The sequence below is a fragment of the Anser anser genome (genome assembly GCF_964211835.1).
Source record: "Anser anser genome assembly, chromosome: 9".
In the NCBI taxonomy this organism is placed as follows: domain Eukaryota; kingdom Metazoa; phylum Chordata; class Aves; order Anseriformes; family Anatidae; genus Anser; species Anser anser.
In genome coordinates, this window is record NC_139729.1 from 25,154,661 (window position 1) to 25,169,700 (window position 15,040).

Consider the following 15,040-nt stretch of genomic DNA (forward strand, 5'->3'; position numbering starts at 1 on the left):
TATTCTTTGATGTAATCTTGTTTCTCTGATGTAAAAAGTCCATCTTGATCTGTCACTAAGATGGAAGAATAGAACTTTCTTTGTTTAATCTGTAATGGATAAATAACAGTGGCTCTCAATGGAGCTTTTTGGGAATATGTTTTTAATTCAATTCATTTGCATTGAGCAAAACAAAGCATGAAAATATTTTATTTCTTATTTTATTAAAAAAAAAATCTCTGTTTTATCAGGGTCAATCTATGTCAAACTGTAGTCTTATAAAACAACCTCAGGCAACTCCAAACCTGGAGTTTGACTAAACTGATGTAAAAAATGTAGATTAGGTAGGATTTGTATGTTACTGTTCTTCATACAGTAAAAAATTCTTAGTGCTGCAGGAGATACCAGAGCAGTTACCTCAAAACTGAATGAAAGAGGTAGAAATCAGGCAAAGAGAAGACTTCGTCTACTGGCATACCACCTCCAATACCCCAGTTCCTATGCTACCTTATAGTCTATTTTATTTCATGTTGGAGATTCAGAGGTGTTATTCTAAACCACCGTTGTAGGGAGCTAAAGTCACTTTCGACTCAACAGGAAGAGGTGGACTGCTTCAGACCACAGGCAGATCGGTCAGTGCCCCACCAAACACAAGGCCTGATCATCCCGGCAGGTATTTTGATTAGTGTAAAAATATTATATATATACACTTCTTTGTTAGTGCAAAAATATTTCAAAGAATAACATTGTCATTAGAATTGCAAGCACCAGTGGCGCTGTAAGAAGGATAACATGTTTGGAAGAATGCTTCATATTTAAAAGCTTTTAATATTCAACAATGTGAACAAAACAAATTATGTTGATAAGAATTATGTTTATTAGCTCTTTTGTTTTTATTCAGTAATATATATTTTATTAGCATACAGAACCTTTTTCCCACAGCTCAAAAAACTATCATGTCTTATGCTTTACACAGTGTGGCTGACAAATTCATCGATCTCCAGCCAAATATGAAACTAAATATTATTAAGATCTATTGAGTGTATTAAAAAAAAAAAAAAGTTCACAGATATAAAGAAAATTAGTGCTGCTCATTTCATTTTAGGATATTTTTCATTTAATCACATTACAATGTATTTTTCATGTATTGCACTGTGGTTTTGCTATAAATATACTCACACATACATAAAAGATGGAAATCAATATCTGCAAAGATATCTTATTTAAAGAACTACATTACATGTTAACTGGACAAAGCTCCATTTTAATGTCTCAGTTTCCCAGGATGTTTGGATTTCCTTTAGTGCAAATCTCTGCTAAACAAATGACATTTAATAAAGTAGCAAATCACTCTTCATCTGAATGAGCCTAAACAAACTTAATGTACATTACAATGTATATGCACTGAACTATTTTTTCATTTGTGTTTCTTACAAAAGAGAACTGTAAAATTCCCCAAATCCCGAAGATCTGAGTGGGAACAGGACAAGCGGGATTTAAAAAGAGAACACTCTCCATGTCATTCACCTGAAGAAGAGATGACCCCTTAAAATGTATGTTGAAGTGATAAAATAAGCTACAAGGTCCCCCCCCACTTTTTCTTTTTTGAGGTATCTATTTCAATGTTTTTGTCTTCAGTAATACAAAAAATCACAACAAACAAACAAACAAACAAAAAAACCTGTAGTCATAGCCTTATCCAGTTTATATCAGTAAGGATATCCTTTTTAAGGCTGTACCAGTAAATTCAGAAATGCAAATATTCCAGGTGCTTAAATTGTATGAAGAGATCAAACAGAATCCGTAATGAAGCTAGTGTGACTTTATTCTGTGAACCTTAAACTGCAACAGGAATTTGTAATTATTATGTCTACCTCTGTAACTTTTCAAAATAAGAACTGAGAATTTTCTGTATTTATTAACTTGCTTTTGGCCAAAGTGAGCAGGAAGAAAATGAATTTTCTTTAGTAGAAACCCATTTTACTAACTTCCCCTTAAGAGTGAAGTACTCTAATATTTAAGATATATTTTCAAGATACTATCTTGAAAAGAAAATGCAGATAATTAAATGATCACAAACTGTAGTGCAATTTGATGAAAAATGTGATTTAATTAATGCAAGATTTAATGGCAAAAAGAGCAGTTCTCCACCCAAATGCGTGTTAATCATCACAGTATGTGTGCTTTGTTGGCTGCTGCTAAGTTAATATTTCTTACTTTCTTCTACTCACTCTGAATAATCAGCTATCCCCAATAGCACCAAGTGGAAAGAATGAGTCTGACAGAAAGACATCCTCTGCTCAGCATAATAGTGTCTTTTTTTTTTTTTTTAAGTAATTTCTAGTGGCAAAGGGTTGAATAATGTTTGGGACTAGTAGACAAAGCTGAGAAATCTATGAACATGATGATTGCATTGAGTGCAGACTCCAAACCTTCTCACTTCCCTCAAGCATCCAGTATTTATTTAGAGTAAAGGTGCTAAGCAAAATAATTCTTATTGCTGTTTCAGAACTTGCTAGAAGTCTCAGAGAATGGTGCTGCCATAAGAATAAATATCCTTGCTGGGATGTTTGCTAAGTAGAATCATAGTTATATAGTGCACTTAAATGCTCTTAGGATAAAAGCTGTCCTAAAACCACCAAGTGGGAACAGATGCAGCCTGGACCTGATCTGTACATTTCCCCAAATCTTAAAAGTTTGGCTGCTGTGCTTTTGTTTTTTTGACAGAGCAATAAGGTTCCATTCTGTCCAATATTGTCATGTGTGTATGAGAAGAATTTGAAATACATCTGTAGAAAATTCACTAAAAAAGATATTTTTCATCTACACAGTTTTACAGATTTTCTGAAACTAGATTTCACTTCTCATTTTCTTACTATCTGTTCAAAAGACTGTTTTGAATTAACACCTCAGTCAATAGTATGTGTTTGAAAGTAAATGTTCCATTGAAATGTGAAAAAAATATTTGTTAACCTCCCATAACAAGTGAATTGTCTTAGATCTGGGAGTTCATATTGTAGCCATTACAGTATAATAGAGAACAGTCTTAGCTGTGGGGAAAAGACGGAGACATCTGCAGTCTAAAACAAGTAACAGAATTAAACACAATGGGAACATAGAGAAACTGGTAAAAATTATGCTGCTGTATGGCTCAGTGGAACTAAATGTTGCATAACATGTTTTTGTTTTTATTTTCTCGGTGCTTCACCATTCAAATTAATTAAAGAATCTTCCAGAATGAGCTGCAATGTTGCTCTGGAAAATATTGCTTTAGCAAGTTTTTATAGGAACCTCAGCATGCTTCTGTAAAGTAAGTTTGTAAACTTTTACCAATTATAGTTTCTGTAGTATAAATAATTTTTTAAAGTTCTTTATTTCTAAAAGCCATTTCTCATTCCTCCCACCATTAATGCTTTTACATGCAGTTGTAGTAGCACATCACTGAAATGTTTCATTTTGTTAGAGGCTGTGAAGAAATAGATGATAAAATTTCACACTGATTTTCTTTTTCAATATACAGCAGAAAGAAGCTAGCTAATTTTATTCCAACCATCAGAAGAATAGGCATTACATTTATAATGCAGCATTATATCTGTATCTGATGTATGCATTTCATTGAAAGTACAGCTAAATATCTGTCTTCAAATTTTGAGGTGAGCTGATTTGCAGCCATTAGAATCTGTGTCTATATGTACATAATGTAGCTGAAGTTCTGGTTAAGAAATTACCTCAGCTTAGTAGCACATGAGAAAAGATCAAGTTGCAGTAGCCATATGGCACCTGTTAAGGACAGCCTCTAAAGCAAATAGAAGAATAATAAGCTGCTCTAAAATTTGTTTGACTCAGACTGTGATAGCATAGTATTGTATCATCTGATGATTTTGTTCTAATGAAGAAGTAAAGTGTAGCTTTCATGAGAGGAAGATTCTTCGCTAATTTAAATTGCCATAGAATGTTTCAATTTAGTGAAATTGGGATGTCTTACATCAACTGAACATCTGCTGTCAAATTCATACTAGCGTTTTTACCCCCTTTTGTGTACACGTAGGGGAAAAAGTCATGAAAAAAAATAAAAGCTCCCATTTGTGGAGTAGATTCACAGATGTCTGCTTACTTCAGATAACCAACATCTCAGTAAAGAGAGACTTGCACCATACATAATTAAGAGAAAAAGAGATATTCATAAGTATTTCAGCAAGATTTATTGAAGCATTCTTAAGTGACTACCCACAAATACTGTGTAAAGGAGCAGAAGAAGAGGAAAGGCCACTTGGTGTGAAATACGCTCAAAGAAATATATGTAAGCATGAAAGATTTACACCGCATTGGAATTAAGGGAATTTATGACTTACTCTTTGAAATCTTCTTTTTCTTGAGATGTGGGTAAGGGATTTAACAGCACGTTCTGGATAGTTGATCTTTTTTTTGTGTGGTTATAACACTAAGGATGGATTAGAAACCTGAGGCAGGGGAGGGGAAAGGCTTGATTATGGGACAGAGTAAGACTGGTAGCATCCTGTTAAATTAAACATTTGTTTTTGCCTATTAACAGCCAAATATATATCAACATGGCAGGAAGTTCCATCCCAAATGCTCATTTATGGAAAGAGAAGGTTTTGGGGAGCCCCCCCAAAAAGCTAATTTCAATCCCAGCTCTATTTCGCATCATCAGGGCTAAATTCTGAAAGTCCCTCTGTATATAGGGTGGCAAGCATTGAAGGTGGTTCTTGTTTAAACAAGTGCCTCAAACTACCACTCTATTACAAAAGTTGGATTGAATGAATGATGAATGTTAAAGAACATCACTAGCTGTCCATTCACAGAAGTGAGATTTAACTCAGTATATATGCTTTTTATAAACTTCTCACTAGGAATATTATTTGACGCTCTATGGAGCTGTCTGCCAGCAGTTATAGGTAAGCTGTGCTCAGCTGACCAGGCACTGTGAACTCCATGTTCAAACTGTTGAAAATGTGAGCATTAAATTACTGTGTGGTTTCTTCTTACTAAGGTTTTTGTAAAGGTTAAGCTGAGAATTGCCATACTTGGGTGATTAAAGCCTTATTGAAATTTCATCTCACTAGACATTTAAAAGTTAGGTAACTACATTTAAACTGGTCATCATGAGCTCCTTTTGTAAATTGACAGAGAGGGCTCATCAGTGTGAAATTAATTACCCTCAGACATGCTTATTTTCCTTTACTGACTATGATGCAAATCTAGAATGGCTGGTTTAGATGTAGATGTCTCTGGTTTAAATATCTGAGAGGAATCACATCCTCAATTTCACTGAACCTCAGCACCCCCTTTTTAAAATTTTGATTCAATTTCCCATTCTGAATTGTTATATTGTTTTTATTTCTCATTTAAATAATTATTTGCTAAAATGTTGCTTTCAGCCATTTATGATAACTTTAGTATAATTATGGCTCTATAGAATCCTTTATTTCTTTCTTACTGATCTGGACCTGCTACCTAAAAGATGTATAACTGATTATTCATCCATTGCAAACTCATTAGCACAACAAAATACAAGAACAAAAACTGTCATGGGATCACAGCTGTGGGAGAATGCTTTCGAGTTATTTCTGAATATTTTCAAGCACATTTTTGTATTTCCAGGGTGAAAAGTAGGTACTTGTTTCCTAGCACTTCTCAAAATGTCAGACATTCTGTATGGTATCCTTCCCTATCTCCACTTGCTAATTTGATTTATAAAGATCAACACCATTTAGAAGAACAGATAGGGGCAGGTACAAAATATTTGAATACTTTACATTATTACTAGTGCTTGTAGTAATGCATTAGGTAAATCCTAGCAAAAGCAAAGATCCTTCCTTTGTTCTTCTGAGAAATGTCAGCACAAAATATAGACCTCTCAATTTTCTTGAGTGAAAGAACTACTTAAATGACTTCTTTCCCCTCAACGTCTCTCAATAGCAGTGTACCATTCAGCAGTGTAGTTAAGATCGGAGAGAGATGCACTTTGGTCCCTTCTCTGTGGCAGCCAACAGTCGGCTGTTATTTCTCTTGCTTTTATCTCCTTCTGGAAATAATTTTTTCAGTGTTTTCTTGGTGAAATTGATTGTGACTGCTGTTTTAAGGATATTAGAGCTCTGTGTCATACTACTGCCAGCCTGTGTCTATGAAGAAAGCTTAGCCTCTCTTTCTGTATTGCTTATTGCCACCCCTACTGTCCTCGGTGCACTAAACATGGAATTTATATTGAAGTATCTAGAACTTTACATGCTTTGTATTTTGTTGCACTGCTTACTCAGGAATCAGGGCAAAGGAGTTATTCAGTTAGCACAAGGCTTGCTACTTCTGAATTGCAATTTCCAGTTGATAACCAGTTATTGAATTCGTGATTGCGAGATTTGTTGTTCCCTGAAGATCATCTTAAACACCCTGACACTGATATGTTATGCTTTGCAAAGCTATTGAACACAAAATGGCTTCTCAAAACTGATGTGCAAGAGTGAACAAGTTATCAAAGCAAGCATGTGCTTTATGAATTGTTGGTTTGTAATCTGTCATATGCAAAACAGTCCAGATAAAATCTGCCACAGTCATTACTCTCATAGCTGCAGTTCTCAGTTTTTATGGACACTATTTCTAAATATTGTCCACTGCTAGATCCTGAAAGTATATGGGAGTAATAATGCCCATAATGTAACTTTTTTTGGAGGATAACCTACTGAATCCATAAGAGCACCACTGATTTTTCACTCTTGTTAATGAACTGGAATTACAAGTCTTCAGAGAACAAAATATCTTGAAAGCAGAGGCCATTTGGGTGAAACTGAAAATGATCTACAAGAATGTATGCCATATTAGGTTGTGTAGTCTGGGAATTACAGAACAAATATATGAAGAAAAACTATATGGTAGTGCATAGTCATGCTGCACGAGAGAATAAATTGCATGTAATGTATAAAAAAAAGTGAAATGTTCTTTTTATTTATTCATTTTCCTTAATTTAATTTTTATTTCTACCTGTTCCTACCTGTGTTTTCTCCACTTGCTCACTAATCAATGTCTACTGTCATTTATCTTCATTTACTTAAGTTGACTGAAAAATGGGACATTGCTCATCCTAATCTTTTTGGCAATCTCTGTTTGACATTGTTCATTATTGTTTGCCTCTCATTGTGTCGCCATTTCCAGCTGACATTGTTTATCTTTGCTTACCATGTGTTTATCTGGTGATTGTTGTCTAATATCATTAGTCTTGGCAATCATTCACTGACAGAGTTCACTTTTGGAGGGTCAACTGCCATAATTCAGTGCTAACATGAGCAGGAAAAAAAATTTCTTTCCGGTATACTGGAGAGAGTCCAACAGAGGGCTACCAAGATGACGAAGGGATTGGAGCACCTCTCCTGTGAGGAGAGGCTGAAAGCTCGGACTGTTCAACTTGGAGATGAGGAAGGGTGCAAAAAGGATGGGGCCAGATTCTGGAGGTTTTAGGTATCCTGTATACTTGCTACTAACTCTGTATTTTATATATGTAAGTATAAACATAAGCAAGCAGACTGGGAAGGAAATAATGAATAGAGATGATTTTGTTTCAAATGTCATCTTCCATTTCTTATCTGCAGTTAAATATAGTTCATATTGTTGATTAGTTCTGTAAATAAGTTTGAACAGTTGCTAGACTTTTTAGAAAATTTCAGATACCAAAGAATATTTTTTAATAAAAAATGAGTTTTTATTTTTTATCTGATCTGCATAGACAATATATCAAAATACTTTTTTTTTTTAACTAGTCTCTATTTTAATTTAAGAGAACAGGGTTTTTATTGAAAATGAGAATACACATTTGCTTTCTGATGTAAAGTACTCTGATTTAATCAGGAGTATGCAATTATCTTATTTACGTTTGAACAGGTATGTAGTACAGTGATTTTAGAGACTGAATCTGAATTCATGAAAATAACGAACGAGGACTCAATATTCTACATATATATCCATTCTCATATAGGCATCACATCTCTGAATCATTCTGCCATTTCTATGAGAACTGAAGTCCCTGATTGCTTTTGCTGCAAGCACGCTGAATGATACAGAAATTAGCCTTGGATTTGCTAGCACAACAGTAGTTAAAACATATTTTAATTCCTGAAATAACTGGAGATCCCACTTTTGTTCTCTGTATTTATTTATATATAGTATATATATCAGTGTAGTAGATATGTTCTAGTGTTACACAGGCCATAAGCGTATGGAAGATGTAAATGGGGGGTGGGGAAGCACTTTTATTTGCGGTTGGAAATGTCAGAAAATGATCAATATGTTGAACAAAATTTCACAGAATATCTTTGGAGTCCATTAATCAGTAAGTTAGCCTTTTTGACAGATGCAGTCATACGAGATCCAGAAAACCAGTTGCATTGGTTGATATTTTATGTCCTTTACACTAGAAAGTGCACTAAAGGTTACTGAATAACAAATACCTCAGTGTCCACAATACAGAGTGTCAGGAACCCTGGGCTCATCACAAAACTTATTCTTTTATAACCTTATCCAGTTTTCCCCTCACTTTACAAATTTTTTTCTCTAGCAAAAATTAAGTTCATAGCTCTGAGTGGCTCAAGGTAGTCTAAGCTTCAGGGACGAGGTTTTTTGGATTTCCTGATCCTAAAAATCTTTAGAGGTAGGAATGTCGGGAGAATACATAGACACCTTTTAAGGAATTATGATAGCTACCTATTAATGATGCATGTCCAAGTGAGTAGTCAAAGGTCTCTGTTTTCAAAAAGAAGCTAATTTTTTCCTCATCAGTTTCTCATAACGCAGTAAATTAGAAGAGTAACTCATCTGACACATCAGTCATTTTGTTCACTTGTATCACCTAAGCAATTTATCCTCTTCATTTACTCTCCTCGGTGGTAAAAGTCAGGACAGTGAGACTTAGAAGTCACCAGGGAATCAGGTGGGGCTCCTTCAGGTGAGAAGCTTCCTTCTCTGGGTTTAATGTTTGTGATAATTTCAATGTCGTCCACTGCACTCCCAACAATATTTTATACTCTTTTCCTTAGTCTGTATTCATTGTGCACAGCTGTCACTACAGCTAAATGCTGTTGGCCTTGGATTACCTCAATGCTTTGATCTTCCACTGAAGGTAAGCGCATAACTTTGGTACTGTAAGTAATGATATTCACTGTATCTCAAGGCAAGACAAAATGCAGCCTCATTCAGCAGAACAACAAAAGTGGGTCATCGTGCTAGTTTTGCTTTAATGTCACATTAGCTATTTCCCTTCACTAACACACTTCACATTTCTTTGTAAAAAACATCCTTCAAGTGTGAACAGTGGCAACTGTTGGAAAGAATTCTTTTCTTCGCTCATTTTTGTCAGAGTGGAAGTTGCTGATGTACAAGTAAGACCATCTCCTTAAGACTATCACCAGTTGTTTTTACACTAGTATGTAGTATGTTACTGAAGTGAGAAGAAGATTGGTTTTGATAGTGAAAGAAGCTTTGTTATTCTCCTATTATCTATAAAATTACTATTTGATCCCATACCTTTTAGAGTCAGTGAAGGTTTTCTTCTTCCTTTGGTAGGCTTTGAAATACACACAGCTAAAGAAACCTTTAAATTATGTTATGTTTAAATTAAGAAAATTTCAAATGTTAATTTTTCAAAAGCATATGTGCTGTGCTAGCAGACAAACAATATTGGGACTATTTAAGGAAATGAAGGCAATCTTTCTCTGATGTTTTTATAAGGCCAATAATTCTTTATCTCTGCAATAATTCTCTATCTTCTAGTTCTTGCTATTAACGAATTCTTCATTTTTATTTTATTTTATTTTATTTTATTTTATTTTATTTTATTTTATTTTTTATTTTTTACTACTACAGAGTTTGCATGACTATGTAATATTGTTGCCATAGTGAACATTGTCTGATATCAAGGAACTGACAATCAGGAAGAGTTATGAAAATAAATGATGTACTGTTCATAGTATTCAACAAAACTGTTGTTACTAGAGAAACATGATGATGTGTTGAAATTTTGTAAATGAATGATTGTGAAATGAAATAATTCTGTCCTTTACTTTTAAACTAGACATGGTTTTGTGCTGTGTGTGTGTATACACAATATGTATATATTATTACACATATTATACATATAAGCACATGATATATATATCATGGAGAAAACTAGAATTTTTAACATTTCTTTTACAATATTCTCAGATTCTTCACCAAACTATGTTCATGCTGTCACACTGCTCTAGTTAAACTGTATAAGTGATAGTCTAATTAGCAGACGTCACTGGGCCACTTATGTCAATTGACATTTATTAGCTGAGGGAAGGCAGGAGAGACATATAAGCCTTTCAGCCCTCTGGGGGAATCAGCCAGCCATGGTCCATCTCTTATCTAGGCACAATGGAAAAAACAGAATGAAAAGGGGGAATTAGTTGTGGTACTTAGTTTCAAATACCTTGACTGAAATGTTCAAACTAACTATGGGTAGAACATTGAATCCTAAGAGGACCTGCTCTTGTGCATAACAAGCTTGGAGGGTAGAAGAAAAGAAGCTGTGCCTTAAAGGCTCACCTTGTGACAGGGAAGACGGGGAGAGATCCCAAGATCTTCCAAGATCACAGCTCCTTGGAATTCTGGAAAGGGAAAATCTCATCATTTTCACTCAACATTGCAACTTATGGCACCTTTCCATTAAATAATCTGTGCAGTATTTAGGAAGGGTTATAGTTACCTGTTTCAGTAAAAGAATCTAGTTCTAGTCTCACTTCTCATATGATTCAGAAAGGAATCAGCATGTATGATCTTCCGTTGATATTAGCCATTTATGTAAGAGGAAAACAGAGAATAAGACAGAAAATATAATCTTCTTCCCTTCTTCCCTCAAAATAATATACCTGCAGACTTTAGTCTTTGAAGTTTGTATTTTTCAGATGTTTCTGCATGTAATTCACTGTAATGTTACCTAGGGTATGTATGATTACAAATGTAAGTAGGCCTCATTCTCTTCCTGAGTTACTATGTGTTATTTTTTTAGTAAAGTAGAAATTATTAACCTCTGATGTTAACGGATCTTAGTCCTAATTTTGACTATGTGTACAGTAAAATTTTCTTTCACTGTGTAATGTGAACTGATCAGTTCACATTAGTGCCTTGAAACAATCAATATCACACTGTGTTTAGAATTATCTTTTAAGGGACACAAAGTAGTCAGGTGGAAAAAAATCTCAAGAGACCAGCATGAAACTAATAAGATTTGCTAATAGCTTTTGCTTTCGTAATTTGAAGAGAAACCAAAGAGTAGACTCTGAATACCCAGACCTGTAATTGGATATTGATCTAAACAAATATTCTCTTTCTAAGTACCTGTTAAAATCACTTATTGCTATTTGTTAGGACACAACATATTTATCTTTATTTCTGTAGAAGTGCTACTGCTGTTCTAAGTTATACAAAGATGCATTAACAGAACGCTTTTAATAGACCTATTAGATTCACTTTGCTTTGATTTATTTATTCAGTATTTGAGCATAGGTTGAGTATTCTATACAGCTGAAGAAAAAGAAGTATTGAAAGTAGTGTAATTATCACCATTTATGCTGCTATTTATTTTGTTGATTTGCATGGAGCTATGGTTTATGAAGCATTTGTGTGGTATCCGGTTTTAAACATGCCATATATGTAGCTTAATACAATTTACCCTTCAGTTTCACTGAAAGATCCTGTTTTCATTGGCATTTCTGTTTTGCTTTTGCTTGTTTCCTTGTTTTTCATTGTTGTGGTGATACAGTACAGCATTAGCCCAGAAGTTTTATATCATTTCTTTTCCAGACAGACTCCTGTCAAGTTAAAATGATATAGTCACACAGGCAGAGCTGTGCAAAGATACAGAAAGTACCAGTGACCTATCTTTTTCCTTTGCCGAGTTTCTGAACAATTAAAAAAGAAACAAGCAAAAAACACCCTCAGAAATTTGGAGAATTAAATAAATTTAAATAAATTTAAATTTAATAAATTTAATTTAAAATAAAATGAACATAAGGAAAACTTGTGTGGATACTTTTTCTCAGGAGAAAGTAAGACTTAAGGAGAACTGAAGCACAAAGATCTAAGGCTACTTGAATTTTGAGGGTAGCATATACTCAGTATTTTATTTCCGAGTTCCTGGTGCTATAATGTATCCAGCACTTCATGCTTCTTGGTGGGTTGAATAAACTTCTTGCTCCGACAGATCTTCATGGTACAGGTAAAATTCCTTTTACGGATCTTTAATAGGCAGCTGAATTGACTATATTGGAAGCAAGTCAAGCGTTCCAGATCCTTGACTCTTAACTGAGTCAAAGCCTTCCACACCACAGAACAGTTACAAGTGCACTGCAGATTGTTAACACGAGTGGTACTTTAAATCCACCGTGTGCAACAATTTTACTAATAAAATGCATTACTTGGACTTCTAAATCCTCAGTCTACAAATTCAATTAATTTCCATGGAATCCAATTTTGAAATACAAGAACTTTGCTCTTCTGTTGTCACTTTGTAAAGCTTCAGCATCTCACACAGTATTACAATGAATTTCATATACAAACGTGCCATCATGGCTTAAGATGCGTGTTTGTAATTTCTAAAGCAAGAGTGTAGCCTTGTTTAAAGACAAACTGGTAAATAAAATTTGAAAAACATGCATTGCCTTTAAGCATTTCAGCTTCTACCATCCTGTTTATCTCAGAAATTTTGGCAGTATTCCATCCTCCACTCATTTTATCTACAATGATTTTCCTGAAATTTTATTCATTTGAATGCATGTTTTCATCAATTCCGACTTATAAAAATAATTGTTTATTCTCTTACTTTACATCAATGAATTTATTTTATTTTTCATATTATAACTCTCTGATTTTTCCATTTCAATCCATTGCTTATATAATTGTACAAAACACATGAAGCACAGTGCATTATTCACTTAAAAGATACCCCTGGACTTATAAACTTTGCTGAATCAAGACCTAAAATAGAGCACTTCAAACCCACTGTGTTTTAGATTATTTTATTAAATTTAACTTTATTCTGTAATCATACTTTTAGGGATGAAAGTTCTAAATGTATTACAAAGCAAAATGCTTATTACAGCTAAAGAATACTAATGGCTAGAACCTGTGAAAAAAAAAACATGATTCAGAGAAGAAGGAAATGCAAATTTATTTGAATGTATGAGAAGTAAAATTTTTTAGACATTTAAATAAAACAGTATTTTCTTAACAACTTCTAAGCTTTTCTGTCTAATGTAAAAAAAAAAAAGCTAAAACAATAGTTTTAGCTTCAATATGGGAAGATGGAAGGGTGGACAAAAAGTTCCTGAGTGCTTTATTTGCTGCCTGCTATTCTTAGAATAATAATCAATGAAAAATATTTCTCATAAAATAAATCAAATATTTCACCACTAAAAAGTAGTTATACTTTTTTTTTCTTCTCATGAACTCTCAAATCCTGAAGGCACTCATGATGCCTGTGAGTTATGAAACTTTTGTGCTCATGAAAGACATGTAATAGTCACCCTTCATTGTTGGGATGTTCTATAGCGCACACATTAACACGTTAAGTCAGTGAAAGGCATGAGTTGTCTTTTGACTACAAGTAGGCAAATTAGTCACAAAGGGTAATCACAACCACATTTTTTGGGGGTTTTATTTTGTTTTGTTTTTCTCCAAAAACAGTACAGTTAGGGGGAATACAGTAAAACTTTTCTGTATTTCATACAGTCTATGACCTTGTTATCAATGGACAGCAAATATATGACACACATAAAGGGGACTTATAGCCTTATACTGTGCTCATAAATTCCTTCCATAACTGTATATGAACAGTTAACATACTAATCCTACAATAACATAGTATATATTAATATGTAAAGATATATAAATACAGACATAATGCAGTCTGAAATTCTTCAACTGCTCCATTAAGGTTTTTTGTGCAAAAGCGTTTTTTTTTTTTTTTTTTTTTTTTTCAATTTACACATCAGGATGAGAAGCAGAACTCGAATTCATCATAGCAAGACCCTTATGCAATATATGTAATTAGGTATTATATGTGATTGGGGGCTTGAATTGCCTACATGCAATTGGCACATACTTCTTGTACTTTAAGGTTACATGGGTGCTTTATACAACTCAGAAACTGGGAAATTCATTTTAGCTCTGGTATTGTGGGAGTGCAACTACTTTTACAGCCTTTCATTTGATGAATTATAGGAACACTGCAAGACCTTCATCCCATGGAGGTTCGCAGTTTCACTAACCTGTGTTACAAGAACCAGTTTCCAAGCTTGTGAGCAGACTAAATTACCTAAGTTGCTTGAAGAGGAAAAAGTTTTGACAGCAGAGCTCATTGACAACTCCTGGCAAGAAGGACTGTGCTATGATTCTAGAGAAAAAAAAAAAAAAAAGAACAACAACAACAAAAAGCATGGATTTTTTTTTTTTTAATTTATTTTTTAAATACAGCATTTCTTAATGTTGTGTTTAACCAACAAAATTTGGTCAAATTTAGGTGTCCTAGATATTCAGATGTTCAGCATTAGTCTTGAGGGGGAAGACTATAACTTCTATAAGACTATAACTTAAGGTGAATGAAAATTTATAGGTTGCTACCACTTTTTGCCACTTTGATAAGACTTGTTCAGATTTCAGAACATATTTCAGATGTCCACTAATGCTGAGGTTACTGCTTAGATTTATATGTTGGGAGACAGTGATTAGCCTCTGTCTGTAGAGCTGTCTGGTGAATTACCTGGTGTTTACTATCATTCTGCTTACGATTTCTGAGAATATGTCTTTTATATTTATATATACACATTATGGAGCTATTTTTCATACTGTTATTGAGTTTTGTCTCAGAAACAGAGCCTGCAAGAAAAAAGTTCAGCTAAGAGATGAGCGTAGTTAACATTAAAATTCCAATATTTTTGTAAGTTTATACCAAAGATTAATATTATTGATAAAATTTTCAAACAGTAACCTTATCATCTTATCCTTAATTCCTTTGCAATAGCATTAATTATGATGA

General features: G+C 33.9%; 1 long non-coding RNA gene across 1 annotated transcript in view; it reads left to right on the forward strand.

The window, feature by feature from the left end:
- The window catches only part of LOC310904007, a 136,306-nt gene extending 125,401 nt beyond the window's left edge, over positions 1–10,905 (forward strand). Inside the window, exon 22 of the long non-coding RNA XR_014587977.1 lies at positions 1,419–10,905. This is a non-coding gene — a long non-coding RNA (uncharacterized lncRNA). The remainder of the gene's footprint in view (positions 1–1,418) is intronic.
- The last annotated feature ends 4,135 nt before the right edge of the window (positions 10,906–15,040 follow it).